The sequence below is a fragment of the Onychomys torridus genome, chromosome 1 (assembly GCF_903995425.1).
Source record: "Onychomys torridus chromosome 1, mOncTor1.1, whole genome shotgun sequence".
Lineage (NCBI taxonomy): Eukaryota > Metazoa > Chordata > Mammalia > Rodentia > Cricetidae > Onychomys > Onychomys torridus.
Window position 1 is genome coordinate 3,770,221 of NC_050443.1, and position 15,652 is coordinate 3,785,872.

At 39.9% G+C, this 15,652-nt stretch overlaps 1 pseudogene; it reads left to right on the plus strand.

Moving 5' to 3' along the window:
• Positions 1 to 10,553: 10,553 nt before the first annotated feature.
• LOC118594104 lies at positions 10,554 to 11,028 on the plus strand (annotated as a pseudogene).
• The last annotated feature ends 4,624 nt before the right edge of the window (positions 11,029 to 15,652 follow it).

Below are 15,652 nucleotides of genomic sequence, written 5' to 3' on the forward strand. Positions count from 1 at the left end.
AGTTGTGGTTGTTGGGGACCCATCTTCCTTTTGGAGACTTCAGAGATTGCTATTGGAAAAAAACTTATTTTTTTTATCAGAATGGAAGGTTTGGATTTAAAGAAGTCATGACATGTAAGAAAGGATTCCAAAAAATCAAGAGTAAGCATGGAGAGAATTAGAATCTTGAAGATACTGGTCCCTTATAATAGGTTTCCTTCTGTCTCACACCAGAGGGCTCTTCTGATATGGGACAGAAGAATCTCTCAACTTTTTCTTTTATCAATATGCTTGGGTTTAGAGAAGGAGTGAGCCAATTCCATCTCCAAAGCCAGCTTGGTTTATAATTAAATTGGAACCACAATATTCTAGATTGATAGAGATATAGAAGTTAGACAGTGATATCTTACCCTGTGTAGATTGTTACTAATATTTTCTTTATGCTGTAAACGTCTGGATATCTAAGGCCTTATGATTTCTGGAAGATGGGTATTTCCATTATCCTGGAAAGACAAAAACAGAACCCTACCCCAACCTTTGATTGTTAAATTTTTCTTACAACCTGAAGAGATGTCACATTGGTGGATGATCTTTTACTTCTCCTCATCAAGGGGTTTCTCCTGTTCAAATCAAATTTTTATTAATTTTGTTGGTATCCATAGCTTTTTTTCTCCTGCAGAAACAAAAGCAAAACCCCTTCCCCAATGTAGGACATATCCAGGTTTCCATTCTGAGGTCAACACATCTTTGAAATAAACCAGTTGGTTTAGCGCAGGAGTTGTGTCTGTCATCCAATGTCTCTCCACAGCTGTTGTTCCTTTCTCATAAGCATTGAGAAAATTCAAGGTTAATAAAGCACTATGCAATCTATTTCTAGGAGTCATTGTTACCTGTTGCTGTTTATTTAGCATATCCTTTAAAGTTCAATTGGATCTTTCTATGACTGCTTGGCCTGTGGGATTGTGTGGTATACCTGTAATGTGCTTTATATTGTAATAAGCAAAAAACTGTCTCATTTTATTGGAGACATATGTTGGGGCATTATCTGTCTTAATTTGTACAGGTATTCCCATGATGGCCATAACTTCTAATAGGTGTGTAATCACAGAATCAGCCTTTTCAGAACTCATAGGAGTTGCCCAATGAAATCCTGAATAGATGTCAATGGTATAGTGTACATACTTTAATCTTCCAAATTCTGCAAAATGAAACACATCCATCTGCCAAATTTCATTTCTTTGTATACCTTTTGGATTGCTCCCTGCAGGTAATGGAGTTTGGTTACAGAAGGAACAAGTAGGACATTTTTTCACAATATCCTTACCTTGTTGCCAAGTAATGGAGAAATCCTTCTTCAAACCTTTGCTATTTACATGGTGTTTCTTATGAAATTGTGAGGCTTCTAGCACATTACCTATTAGTAACTGATCAATCTCATCATTACCTTGTGCTAGAGTTCCTGGCAGACCAGTATGGGATTTGATATGTGTTATATATATAGGATGTTCCCTTTTTCTGATGATTTCCTTCAATTGTATGAATAATGAAGTTAATGCTGTATTATCAGGAATAAATTCAGCATTTTCAATGTGTAAAACAACTCTCTATGCATATTGAGAGTCAGTGACTATATTGAGGGATTCTGTGAAGTCCATCAGTACCATAAGAATGGCATACAGTTCTGCCTTTTGTACAGAGCTGTATGGATTTTGTACCACTTTACTTAAGTCTCCTGATTTGTATCCTGCTTTCCCTGATTTATTTGCATCAGTATAGAATGTGAGGACTCCAGAAATTGGCTTGTGTTGTACAATGTGAAGAAGGACCCATTCAGTCTTCTTTATGCATTCTATTCTCTTGCTTTTGGGATAATGGTTGTTAATCTCTCCCAAAAAGTTACTGCAGGCTCTCTGCCAGTATTCATTATCTTTCCATAGTGACAAAATTTCCTCATTAGTTAAAGGTACTACAATTTCTGCTGGGTCTATTCCTGTCAACTGATGAAGTCTTAATTTACCTTTTTGAATCAAATCAGAGATCTTTTCTATATAAGTCTTTAATTTCTTATTTGGTTTATGTCGTAGGAATATCCATTCCAATATAATATCTTCCCTCTGCATCAAAATACCTGTGGGGGAATGTCTGGAGGGGAATATGACAAGAATGCACTTAAGTTCTGGATCCACACAATCCACATGTGCTTCTCGAATTGTCTTTTCTACCAGAGCCAATTCCTTCTCAGCTTCAGCTGATAATTCTCTTGGACTATTTAATTCTATGTCCCCTTCTAGAGTATTAGCCAAATTTTGTAGTCCATCTTTGGGTATTCCCATGATACCCAATAGGTTGGAAATGCTTCCTAACAACTTTTGAAAATCATTAAGAGTCTTTAATCAATCTGTCTCCAGTTGTACCTTTTGGGGTCTAATTTTTTGTAACTCTATCTTATATCCTAAGTAATTAATAGAATCTCCTCTTTGTATTTTTTTCAGGAGCAATTTGCAGTCCCCAGTGAGGCTAAACTTTTTTTACTTCTTCAAACATGCTTTCTAATGTGTCTAACTTTGGATCAGCTAATAGGTTATCATCCATATAGTGATAAATTATGGATTGTCTAAACTTTACACAAATTATCTCCAATGGTTTTTGCACAAAGTATTGGCATAAGGTAGGGCTGTTTAACATTCCCTGTGGGAGGATCTTCCGTTGATATCTCTTAACTGGCTGGAAATTGTTATAATTAGGTACTGTGAAGGCAAATTTTTCTCTATCATTTTCTTGTAAGGGTATGGTAAAGAAACAGTCTTTTAAGTCAATAACTATTATAGGCCATTCTTTGGGTAGCAGAGAGGGCAAGGGCATCCCAGTCTGTAGGGAGCCCATTGGCTGAATTACTTTATTAATAGCTCTACGATCTGTCAGCATTCTCCAATTACCAGACTTTTTTAAAATAACAAATACAGGAGAATTCCAAGGGCTGGTAGATTCTTCAATGTGCTGAGCATTTAAGTGCTCTTGAACCAGCTGTTCTAAAGCTTGTAGCTTCTCTTTTGTCAAAGGCCACTGTCCAACCCAGACAGGTTTATTACTTAGGCATTTTAAAGGTAAGGCAGTTGGTACTTCTGAGAGTTCAACAGCAGTTGTGCTCTGTTTGTGTACAGCCTAAATGGTTGGTGACTGTTTTTTATAGAATGTTATGATATTATTCCTAGAAACATGCATTGGCCTGTATTCCTTTTCTGAGAGTGTAGGAATTTTAATCTGTGTATTCCACTGTTGTAACAGATCTCGGCCCCATAGATTTACTGCTACATTTGCTACATATGGCTTCAGCCTTCCTCTCTGTCCTTCTGGCCCTATGCATTCAACCCATCTCGAACTCTGTTTTATCGGAGATAGGGTGCCAATTCCTAAAAGTTGGACATCTACCTCTTGAAGAGGCCAATTAGGATGCCATGATTTTGCTGTAATTTCAGTCACATCCGCACCTGTGTCCACCAGGCCCTCCAGAACCAAGCCATTAATTCGAATTCTAAGCTTTGGTCTTTGTTCATTTATGGAAGTCTGCCAAAATATTTGTTTTATTCTGTTCTTTGTAAACTGTGATTCATCTATCAGAGCTGTTTTATCATCCATTGCAGTATTGGTTTTTACATTAGGCATTGGTTTATTCAGTTGTCCTGGAGAGGAATGTCTTCCACAGTGGCTGGGAATGTTCTTACCACATTTGATTTGGGGGCCTGCAAGAGGCCCCCTGAGGCATTTCCCGCCAGTAAAGGGTTGCCTCATATATCTATTTTTGATCTGCACTCACTGGTCCAATGCTGGCTGTTGCCACATCTTCTACATAATCCAGGAGGTGGTTGGGGTCTCCTGTTTAGGCTATTCCTAGAAGGAGTATTACTTCTAGGATTACCCCATGTACAGTTTTTACTTATATGACCTGGTGTACCACATTTAAAACATTTGGTACCACGGGGCCTTCTTTCACCTCTGGGATTTGTCTCTCCTATCCAAGCTTCATTACTTTAGTTAAGAGATTCAACACCATTAGTATACTGAATCCATTCTTCCAAAGGAGCTGATCTGATCTTTAATGGTGTAAGTATTCTTTTGCATTCTGCATTCGCATTGTCAAATGCCAAGGACTCAGTTAATACTTTTCTTAATTCTTTATCTGATACAGCTTTTGTTATAGCTGTGTTCAGCCTTTGTAAAAAATCAGTGAAGGGTTCATGCAGTCCCTGAAATATCTTTGTGTATACCTCAGTTGCTTTTCCAGGTTCTGGAATTTTTTTCCCAAACATTTAGAGCTGCTGTATGGCATAGGGATATTGTATGCTCATCATAAATGGCTTGTACATTCCTGTCAGTGAAACATCCCTCACTAAGTACTTGATCTTGGGAGATCTCAAAACCTCTGAGTTTATCTTCTTGTTCTAAATTTCTTGCCTCTTCTCTCAACCAGCTTTTCCATTGTAACTGCTGCCTATATTCTAGAACAACTGAAATTAACTGATGCCAGTCATCTGGAATGATTCTTTGTGAGGTAGACCACGAATTTAACATCTGTTTTATGTATGTGGAGTGTATCCCATATGTAACTACTGCTTCCTTTAAATTTTTAAAGTCCTTTGTTGAAATTGGTTGTAATGTATATAGTGTATATGGCTCGGGGTATGTGTCATCTGCTGGCTTCTCATTGATGATAACAAGATAAGCCATTATATGAGAGCCATTTGGAGATGTTACAACCTATATGGTCTTGCCCTTCTGCTTATTAGGTCCCTTGTCATGTTTATTGAGAGTTTCCTCCAGGGCTTGTAAACGAGCACCGAGGGTCTGTTCCAGGGAGTAAACCTCCTCTCTTGTAAGGGATTCCAGATTTTTCATGGAATCATGGAAGTTTTTATGTTCTTCTGAAACACATGATTCCATGGACCTTATCTTATCAAATAATGATAATTTTTCTTCATTATATAGTGTCTGAGTAGCTACAACTTCACTCTGGAGAGTTAGTGTTCTATCCATTAAATACTCATATTTATTATCAATAAAAGCAATTTTGGGTACAAGCTTGTTTTGTAAATTCTGGGTAGCAGATTCCAGAGATAGAATCTTTCTATGTAATTCCTGGTCAGCAGCTTCCATAGAAAGAATCTTTTTCTGTAAGCCTTCATTGCTAACTTTTGAAGCCTGTAAATCCTGGTTGGCAGATTCCAGAAAGAGAATCTTTTTCTGTAAGCCTTCATTGCTATCTTTTAAAGCCTGTATAAGTCCCAATAATGACTCATCTTTGTTCTTATTATTAAACCAGAGTTTGAACACTGTGTGAATTATTACAATGAATGTCAAAATGGTATAGGCCAGATATGTCTTAGGGAGGTCGTATAATTCCAGGAAAATGTCATTTATCATACAGGCAAAAAGGTTTTTAAATTCTTGTGAGGTAATGTTGTCAGCCATATTACAAGAATTACTCAAAATTTGTTAGTCAGTTTTAAGGTGTAAAATTATCAAGTACTTTTACTTGAAATAAGCTTACCTTTCCATGGTTCTGGGGGGTGCAGTAGCACTTTTCAGTGAGCAGATGGCTTTGGTATAGCTCCAAAGCAGGGCCTGCTGGCAACCTTGTCTGGTGGCAGTTGAAGGCAGGAGCCAAGATGGCGGGGAGCTGGCACACAGGGAGGAGTGGGAACGCCTCACTCACAGTGGTTTTCACTGGTCTAGGGGCTAAGCTAGGGAACTGAGACTGGACTAGCTGCTCCCTTTTTCGGGAATGTAACCGTGTAGGTGTCTCCTGGTTAAATGGAACTTTGCAGGGGGGTTTAGGTACTGGCCAGCCGGGGAGAGGCTGAGGGAGGGAGCCGCCTAGGCCTTTGGAATTTGCCCCATGTGAGTGCCAGATATTGGTGAAATTATTAAGGCCACTCCGTGTAGTTAAAAGGGAGGTTTATTTTGTGGGGTAACTGACAAATGAGGGGATAGGTTGTAGGGTATGGCAAAGGTATGGCGCAGTCTGGCAGTGTTCTCTGGAGAACTCTGCTCAGTCTACCTCCTGCGTCCAGTGTCCCAGAACCAAGAGAGAGGCCTCCTCCCGATCCTGGGTCTTCCTCCTCCACCCTGCCTTGTGGGCGTGACCATTACCAAAATCTCAGTGGGAGTTGGAACTTCCAGGACAATGCTGGGATGGCTACCCACTACAAAACTGTGTCCAGGGTGGACTGAGCATTTCTTCTTAGTTGTGTCTCCTGTTGACAATTTCACGGTTATTGTGGACTGGGTGTCCCACAGCAACTGTGGAGAAATAGGAATCTCAGCAGAGGATGTGCACCATACCTGTGTGATGTAGTTTTCCCATGTCTCCTGTTCTTTGTCTTCCATTCCAGGGGTCATCTGTAGTATTGATGAGATGGTTAGTTAGAGCTCGAAACAGGACCAGCATCCTTGGTTGTTGTTATTCATGGATTCAATCTCATGGGGTTTTCTTCTCCTCATAGGTTTTCTGCATGGACAAAACATCAGTGGTGAGTATTGAGTTGAGAATTAGGGCGTTGAGCAGAGGCTGGTCAGGCCTGTGACAGAACAAAGACTGTCATTAAAATAGCAGAGAGGGAGAGTTCTGTGGCAGAATGCATATGGCATTGGCAATGGCGATCAGATTTTGTTGTTCTGGAAGGGGTGGCATTATATCCATCTCCTCTGTTCCTGACCAGTCATTGATAGGCAAGACATCTTTCTGGTTGGCAAAGTGATGTTGGAAAATTCTGGCTGGGCTCCAAATAGGCCTCAGTAGGTCCTTTCTATGGAGAAAACACAAGCAAAGGAACCTTTTCCTGCATTCAGGAGGGGGTTGGGTCCCTTCCATATTCCATCCATGGGATAATGCCATCATACCCAGATGAGAGGGTATTTGCAGTTTTTGTACATGTAGAATATTTTTAGGGTGGTCATTGGCATTGCCAATTCTATGTTGGAATTTTTGTTTTTTAAGTGGACCATTGTTAGTTTTTATAAATTTTAAATTTAGGACAGGGTATGTGATCTTGTCCTGTAACAGGTAATGATTTAGGAACAGTGGAAGGTCCCAGCAGCCAAGCCCAGGTGTGATGTAGTAAATAGCCTCTTGTGCCAGGTTTGACACAGATATATATTAGGGACAGAAAGTAGAGTTAAAAATTAGCTTTTATTAAAATTTAAACATTGACCAAAATAGAATCTAGTCAAAACTGCCATTTGGAAACTTCTTAGTTGTGTGGCTTTGATTTATATGTTTTGGAGTTTCTGTGGACAAAACTCATGTCACCATAACCTTTGCTAAGCCTATGTTGTTATATTTAAAAGTACAATTCCTAGAGTCCTAAAGGTGTTATCTTTTAAAAACTACAACCCAAAAATTCCAGGAAGTTACCTTGTTTCTGGGCAGGTACTCTCTTTTAACAACTATTTTAATGAATGAATCAACCTATTGATAAATTTAGGGATTTTTGTATGTCAATTGGCATTATAGATACTTTGTTTCTTGTTTCAGGGAGTTTCCTTTTGTCTCAATCTATCTAGCAGCTGTTATAGGGACAGGGAGGATGCCTTCCATAGCTGCTTTCAGCTGAACCAACGCATAGGTTGTCAGAGCCTAGGAAGGCTGAGAAGCTAGTCAAAGGATGGGCATGGAACATTTATCAGAATCATCTGATGAGCTGTTCAGGTTAAGGGACAGGGAGCATTTATATCGCTAGACTGGTTTATGTTGTTTATAGTAAGTCCAGAACTCAGTAGGCTGCAGTTTGTAGGTGTTTTTTGGATGGTGATTGTCAGACAGGTGGAAATCTGTTAAGATATAGAGTGGGCAGAAATTAAAATTCAGGAGCTTAAGATAAAATCTTACATTTGGAACCCTTTTTGTTTGATGTGTTGACAGGTGGATCCAAGCCTTATGACTTTGATTCAAGTGGCTTATTTGGTGGTATTATATTCCCCAAAATATTGTGTACCCTAATAAACTTATTTGGGGTCAGAGACAGAACAGCCACAATATTATACATAGAAGATAGGCAGTGGTAGCACTCGCCTTTAATCCTAGCATTCCAGAGGCAGAAATTTGTCTGGATCTCTGTGAGTTCAAGGCCACAAGGATAGCGTGGTGACACAAGCCAAGCATGGTGACACACGCCTTGAAGCCCAGGGAGTGAAGGTAGAAAGCAGAAAGGTATATAAGGCATGAGGGCCAGAAACTAGAAGCATTTGGCTGGTTAAGCTTTCAGGCTTCTAGCAGCAGTTCAGCTGAGAGCCACTGGGATGAGGACACAGAAGCTTCCAGTCTGAGGAAACAAGACCAGCTGAGGAACTGGTGAGGTGAGGTAGCTGTGGCCTGTACGGTCTCTCTGATCTTTCAGCATTCATCCCAATAACTGGCCTCAGGTTTGACTTTATTAATAAGACCTGTTAAGATTCATGCTACAGGCTTATATAAATTTTAGTTTACCAAAGGAGATAAACATTTTTCCATGTCTCAGCATTACCATTGTATTGAATCCACACTGTAGAAAAGGCAGTTCACGGGGTCATTCAAATAGTTGGAAGAGATTTACACCTTGGGGCCACAGCAAGGGATATGGTGAAAAACCATGAACACTGTTTCCTATGTCCAGAGAATCCAACATACATTTGTCTTGAGTCTGATGAGAAGTACTTTTAAGCCAATATTTAGAGAAAAACTAAGGGAAACGTAAAACCTTGAGTTTGTAACTACACGATGTGTAGTCAGTCCTATAACAGCTTATCAGAACTCCAGGACCAGTGATGAAACTCTGAATTTTGTGAGTCTTCATAGAATAATGGAATGGTGAAGGAGAGAAATCTGAAACATTTTGTATACCTTAGGGCTTTTTGTGTCTTTATAAACTGTATCTGTCCAAGAATCTTAAAAAAACAAACAAACAACACTTTTTTTTAGATCCTTAAAATCCCGCTCTTGTCATCTTTAGATCTCTGTAATTTGTATTCACATACCTTAATAACTTTCAATTAACAACTTGTATTTATATATTTAAATATTTAAACACTTAAGTTACCCTTTTATCACAAGTTAGCCGTCACACCTTCAGATACTTATAGCTTGATTTATACATCTTAATACACCTTCTTAGACCTCAAGACATTTGCTTAGATCTTTAAAACTTAAGGTTCAAACTTTATACCCTTTTATAGAATTAATAGATTTTTTACCAAATCTAATAAAATGAACTTATATATTTGAGATGTAGAATATTTATATAAACCAAGTTCAATTTTTTGACTGTTCAATTTTTAGTCTCTTTTAAATTTATAGTTTATTTATTTATTATCTATAAAGTGATCTTTTGTTAAAATTTATATGGTATTCTGCCTGCATGTATGCGTGCAGGCCAGGAGAGGGCACCAGATCTCATGAAAAATGCTTATGAGCCTCCATGTAGGTGTTGGCAATTGAACTCAGGAGGAAAAGCTAGTGCTCCTAACTGCTGAGCCATCTCTCCAGGCCCCATTTTTAGTCTTTACGTCAGGAGGCTCAGTCTGACACAAGACAGAGAGAGGCTTTACACCATGTTTGAATCTAGGGAAGACAGAATGAGACCCCAAGTCGACAAACATCTTTCAATAAGCAAAAACAGCAGCAAAAATTACCTTTATTGATATCTGTATCAAAAGGATAATTAACTTTTGTGAACCTTTAATCTAGTGGCCAGAGGTCTCAGAGGTGTTTTTTGAGGTCCTGCCAAAAGTGGTTAGCCACTTGGAGACTTGAAAGACAATAAGGGTGACAGAGATAAAATATTTAACCCACCTTTGTCTCCATGACATGTTTAAATGACATTTATGAACATAGCATAATGCAAAAAAAGACAAACAGACCAACTTTAACTACACAGCTTTCAAATGAACCCTTCTCCCGAGAGGGATATTTCCCTATGAATTTTTAACTTTCCATGATGGGCATCTTATTGATTCTGAAATAAAAGTGAAGAGTTAGTAGAATAATAGAAAAAAGAATTTTAATGGGTCATTAAGGCTTTGTAGTCAGGATTGAAGTTTCTGGGAGACTGGGAAAGGCAGTACTATGGAAGTGTTGGTTGCAGGACACAGGACAGCGGACCCCAACCCTGGCCTCCCTCACATGCCCCTGCCATCCAGAGCCTGGTGCCCTGAAGGGCCCTCGCAGCTAGCAAGGGGTAAAACATGATGACATTTCTATGATATCAGTCTATAACAAGTATTTACCTCACTTTCCTGAAGTAAACTTTAGGTGTACCCACTGAAAACTTTGTCACAATACGTATAAATCATTTGACACATCAATATGGAGATAAAATGTGTTCAAACCCTGTGGAGAATAGCTGTGAGACTGGGTCTCCCTTAAGACAGCTTGACCTGGAGCTACACCATAGATTTTATGGCAATCTTCTTGCCTCAGCCTCCCTAGTGCTGAGATTACATAGTGAGCCAAAATGCCTTCACAATAAAAAAGCCTTTTCAACCCATGATTACCGAATATTTTGCAGTCACAGTGAAGCTGTCTTGTGTGTTTGTCCCGTGGTATGTGGTTCTCAGGAGCAGAGGAGCACAGATCAAGGATCCTGTTGATCTCTAAAGATCAAAAGTAAGGGAGAAATGGTGGGGATCTTGCAGACAAAACCTCCCTGTCATGCCTCAACCAGAGATGAGAGTTCACTTAAGTAATGTGATGAGAATTACAAATACAGTCTACAAGATAAAGCTTACAGGCATGCTGCTGGGAGTTGTCTGGAGGCCAGTAGCATGGGGTTGAGCGCCCTCAAACAAATTTACTATTTGGACAAATACGATGACAATGAGGAGGAGTTCAAGTACTGGCATGCCATGTTGCCCAAGGACATAGCCAAGCTCGTCCCTAAAACTCTTTTTATGTCTGAATCTGAATGGAGAAATCTTGGCTTTCAGCCGAGTCAAGGATAAGTCCATTATATGATCCATGAACCAGAACCTCACATCTTACTGTTCCAGCAGTCATTACTCAAGAAGCCAAAGAAATGAAGCTGGCCAATCACCTTTCAGCCTTAAGCTTTGTACAGCTCTCCTTACTTCCTACGATCTTCCTGATAGTGTGATTATGTTGCTTTCTTATTTCTCACTTGGATATTTAAAGGTTGTTCAATACACTGTTTAAATGTGCTGGTACCTGCTTTGCTTCTTGAATAGATCCACCAATGCCGCAGCCCTGTCAGATGAGTGGGACCTCAAAGCCCAACTCTATCCTTCAGGCCACGTTTGCCATCCCTTGAAAGCAGGTGAGAATCAGATCATGGCTGTTACAGGGATGGTGTGAATTTGCTGTTGTGGTTTTTACTCTCGGGTATTGTATTTATGGTGACTTATTGGTTTATGTTTCAATGTGTTGGAAACTTTTCATTTTACCTGACAAATGTCTTCCATGCTATTAACCTTGATTAAAGGAAGGTTTTATAATCTAAAAAAAAAAAAAAAGATAAAGCTTACAAATGTGACCTCACATCAGGATGATTTCAGTGGGTGTGCTTTGGTTCTGTCTAATTACTTGAGTCGAGGTGTGAATGTGCCACACTCTCTGGTCGTTTCTGTGCAGGAGAAGCACCATGGAGACACTGGTCTAGACTGATGCTGACAAAGGGGAGTCTGCTGTGGGATGTTCTGTATGCTCTGAATGTGTTGCTCTGATTTGTTAATAAATAAAATGTTGATTGGCCAGTATGCAGGCAGAAAGTTTGGTATAAGCCGGACAAGGAGAGAGAATTCTGGGATGTGGAAACCTGAGGAGACGCTGCCAGCCGCCACCATGAGAAATAAGATGTAAGGATACCAGTAAGGCAGGAGCCATGTGGCAAGGTATAGATTTATAGAGATGGGTTAATTTAACATAGAAGAACTAGATAGCAAGAAGCCTGAGATTCTATTCATTAGCCTAGACCAGGTTTACACTTAATGGACTTCACTGTTACTCGAATATCCTCCCCTCTGAAGTGGAAACCCTGAATCACTGAGGAACCAGATCAGGGATCAGAGATCCCAGCCATTTCTGGCATCTTTGATATCTGGATAGGGTGATGGTGCTCAGAATCCACAACATTCCTGGTTTTAACCAAGAAAGAAACTGGTTATTTTCATTTTCCATGTCATTAGGCTGAACTGCATAGTCAATATGTGTCCCCTTGTTTTTATCTTCCCCCTCTAAACAGGTGTGAACTGGTTCTCATGTGAGATGTGAATGTGCCACACTCTCTGGCACTGTCTATGTAGGAGAAGCACCATGGTGACACTGGTCTAGACCATGACTCTTACAAAGGGGAGTCATGAGCAAACCATGAAAGACCATGCCTACTCTGAAACTTATTTCCCAACTTTAATATGTCCTTTGGGAGAAGGATCCTTTTGTGCCTTATACCTGATGTGGGACATTGTGTATGAGAGAATGGGATCCCTCAGAGAGATCTGTCTAATGAATCACAGAAAGACACTGAAGTTCCATTTGTGTTACAGGTAGAGGGAGGGAAGAGATCCTTGATTGGAGCCTGGAAGGAGGTGAGAGTGATGTGGAAGCAGGAGTTATTGAAGTGGAGCATCCTAGGCAGGGAACTAGGAGAACCAAGCTCACAGGTTTTCAGCATCCTCATCAAAGCCGTTGTATTTGTGATAGGATCACAAGACCATCCATTACACTCCTCATTTTCCTTTGACCTCAGTGGCTGGACTCAACATCTGAGAATTGCTCAATTTCTTCATGTTGTAGAAAGATTAGATTTAGATATGTGGTGGTTTGAATGAGATCAGCCACTATAGGCTCATATGTTTGAATTCTTGTTCCTCAGTTAATGGAACTTTTTCAGAATGTAGAAGAGGTGCAGCATCATTGGAAGAGTTGTGTCACTGCAATTAGTATTGATGATTCACAAGACTCACAACATTTGGAACACAGAGCTCTACATGGGATGTCCCCATCAAATCCCTCCTTGGAGCTCCAGGAACACTACAAAGCACTGCACTAAGTTTTCTGCATATACATTACTGCCTTTAGCTTAGTATTTCTATAGGACGCCTGAGTGTGGGAATAAGTGGATCTTCCTATGCCAGCTCTTGGGAATCTTTTCTTTCTGTGCAGATGCCTTGTTGAATCACAATATAATGGGTTGTTTTGTTTTATCTTGGTATATTATGTTTGGTCACATTTGGGTCTCATCTCTAAAAAGACAATTATTTTCTTATGAGAGACAGAAAGAGTGTATTCAGAGATGGGGACAGGGTTAAATAGAAGGAGGGGAAACTATCATCAAAATATATAGTGAGAACAGAGTCTATTTTAAAATAAAAGGAAACAAATGAAAACAATTATATTTTATTTTGTATGTATGAATGTTAAATTGGATATTTGTATGTGTACCACATGCATCCCAATGCCCTGAGTGGTCAGAAGAAGGCACTGATTTCACTAGAACATGATCCACAGATGTCTGTGAGTCATATGTAGTTGCTGTGAACTAATCATGGGTCCTCTGTAAGAGGAACAAGCACTCTTAAGCACTCAGTCATCTCTCCAAGGCTGGTATTAATAACGACTGGGTAATATTTAGACAGTATTGGAAATTAAGACATAATAAAGCCCAATCCCTTTTAATACATAACACTTGCACAAATATTTTGTTCTTTTAAGGCAGTACTTGAAAAACTTACCAAGGAAAGACACATACTTGGAGAGAGTCCCATTTTTAGTCAATGTATTGAACTTTGACCTTACAAAGATATGATCCCAGATTATATATCAACATCTCACCTTTCACTCCATTCATAATTTACTCAGACTTTCATAATGTGGTTGCACACTTTCTTCCTGATGCTGGGAAATCATAAACCATGTTAACCTTTCTACACTTTTTTCTTTGTTGTAAATATTTTCATTCTTGGACCTTTTCAACAATATCTTTTTCCTATGTCCTGTTTCCTTTTAGTTATTTTTCCTTTCATAATATGATGAAATAGAGCAAAATAGTAAATTCAGTTAAAACAATGTTGGCTCCAAAGGATATGTGGAACATCACAGCAATAAATTCATATTTCCAGTATACATAGTATTCAATTCTGAAGCATTGTATATTACTCTGAAAACATCACATAAAACAGGTCACTCAACAATGCTTTCTGCATTGTACAGTCCAGGAAATGTTCTCACATCCACATGCTTGTGGTCTCCTTTGATGATAAATAGCAGATGGATCAAAGTAAAATATCAAGCAACAGAAGTTGACAACATCCAACAGAAAGACAAGGAAAACCCCTGATAAAATGTCATCTTGAGGCAACAGCTGAGGAGTTTTAGACATACGTTCCCCTCTATCCTGTAGGTGGATGAGCAGCCCATTAACTGTTTCTGTTGTAGACATCATTATATCTAGAGAGAGACAATAGACCTCTCTCCTTGAAACGGTTTTCCCATCAGTTGTTATGAAAGTCATGATGCCTCTCCCCTTGGCCTGTTTTCTTGTTCACGTGGTGCTGTCACAGAGTAAGAGCCCATCCTGATTCAGGGAAAGGGATGTTAGAGGACTGTTGAAATCAAGTGGCGGTGCCCCACTTGAGTAAAACAAACCCCTTCTCTAGAGCCTGATTCTTATTATGTGTTTTATTTTTATACATCAGCCATGGATTCCCCTGTCCTCCCCGTCCCACCCCAACCTCCACCTTCCCCCAAGCCCCTCCCCTCCATTCCCATGTCCTCGAGGACATGAATCCCCTGGGGATTCATTTAAACCTGGAGGATTCAGTACAGACAGGTCCTGTCCCCTCCTTCTAGACTGAGCAAAGTGTCCCTGTGTAAGCCCAAGGTTCCAAACAGCCAGCTCATGCACTAAGGACAGGTCCTGGTCCCACAGACTGGGTGCCTCCCAAACGGAAGAAGCTATTCAATTGTCTCAATTATCCAGAGGGCCTGATCTAGCTGGGGGCTCCTCAGCCCTTGGTTCAAAATTCATGTGCTTCTATTCGATTGCCTATTTGTCTCTGTGCTTTTTGCAATCTTGGATTCAACAATTCACGCTCTTGCAGTCCCTCCTCTTTCTCGACAGTTGGACACCTGGAGCTCCACCTGAGGCCTGGCTGAGTAACTCTGCATCCACTTCCATCAGTTATTGGATGAGAGTTCCAAGACGACTGTTAGGGTGTTTAGTCATCTGATCACCAGACTAGGTCAGATCAGGCTTTCTCTCGACCATTGCCAGCAGTCTACAGAGGATATTTCATTGTGGATTTCTGGGGACCTCTCGAGGACTCTCCCTATTCTGGTTCTCATGTGGTCTTCATTTATCATGGTATGTTATTCCTCCATCTCCCTTTCTGTTCTTGATACAGCTGGGATCTCCTGCTCCCCTAAGCTTTCTTTTGTTCAAATCTTGCCCTTCATTACTCCCACTGTCGTCCAGGTTGTTCATGTAGATCTCATCCATTTCTCTATCATTGGGTGATACCTGTGTCTTTCCTAGTGTCCCGTTTTCTAGATAGTCTCCCTGGAGTTGTGTAGCAGTCTAGTCATCTTTGTTTTACATCTAGTATCCTCTTATGAGTGAGTACATACCATGTTTGTCCTTCTGAGGCTGGGTTACCTCACTCAGGATGATTTTTTCTAGATCAATCCATT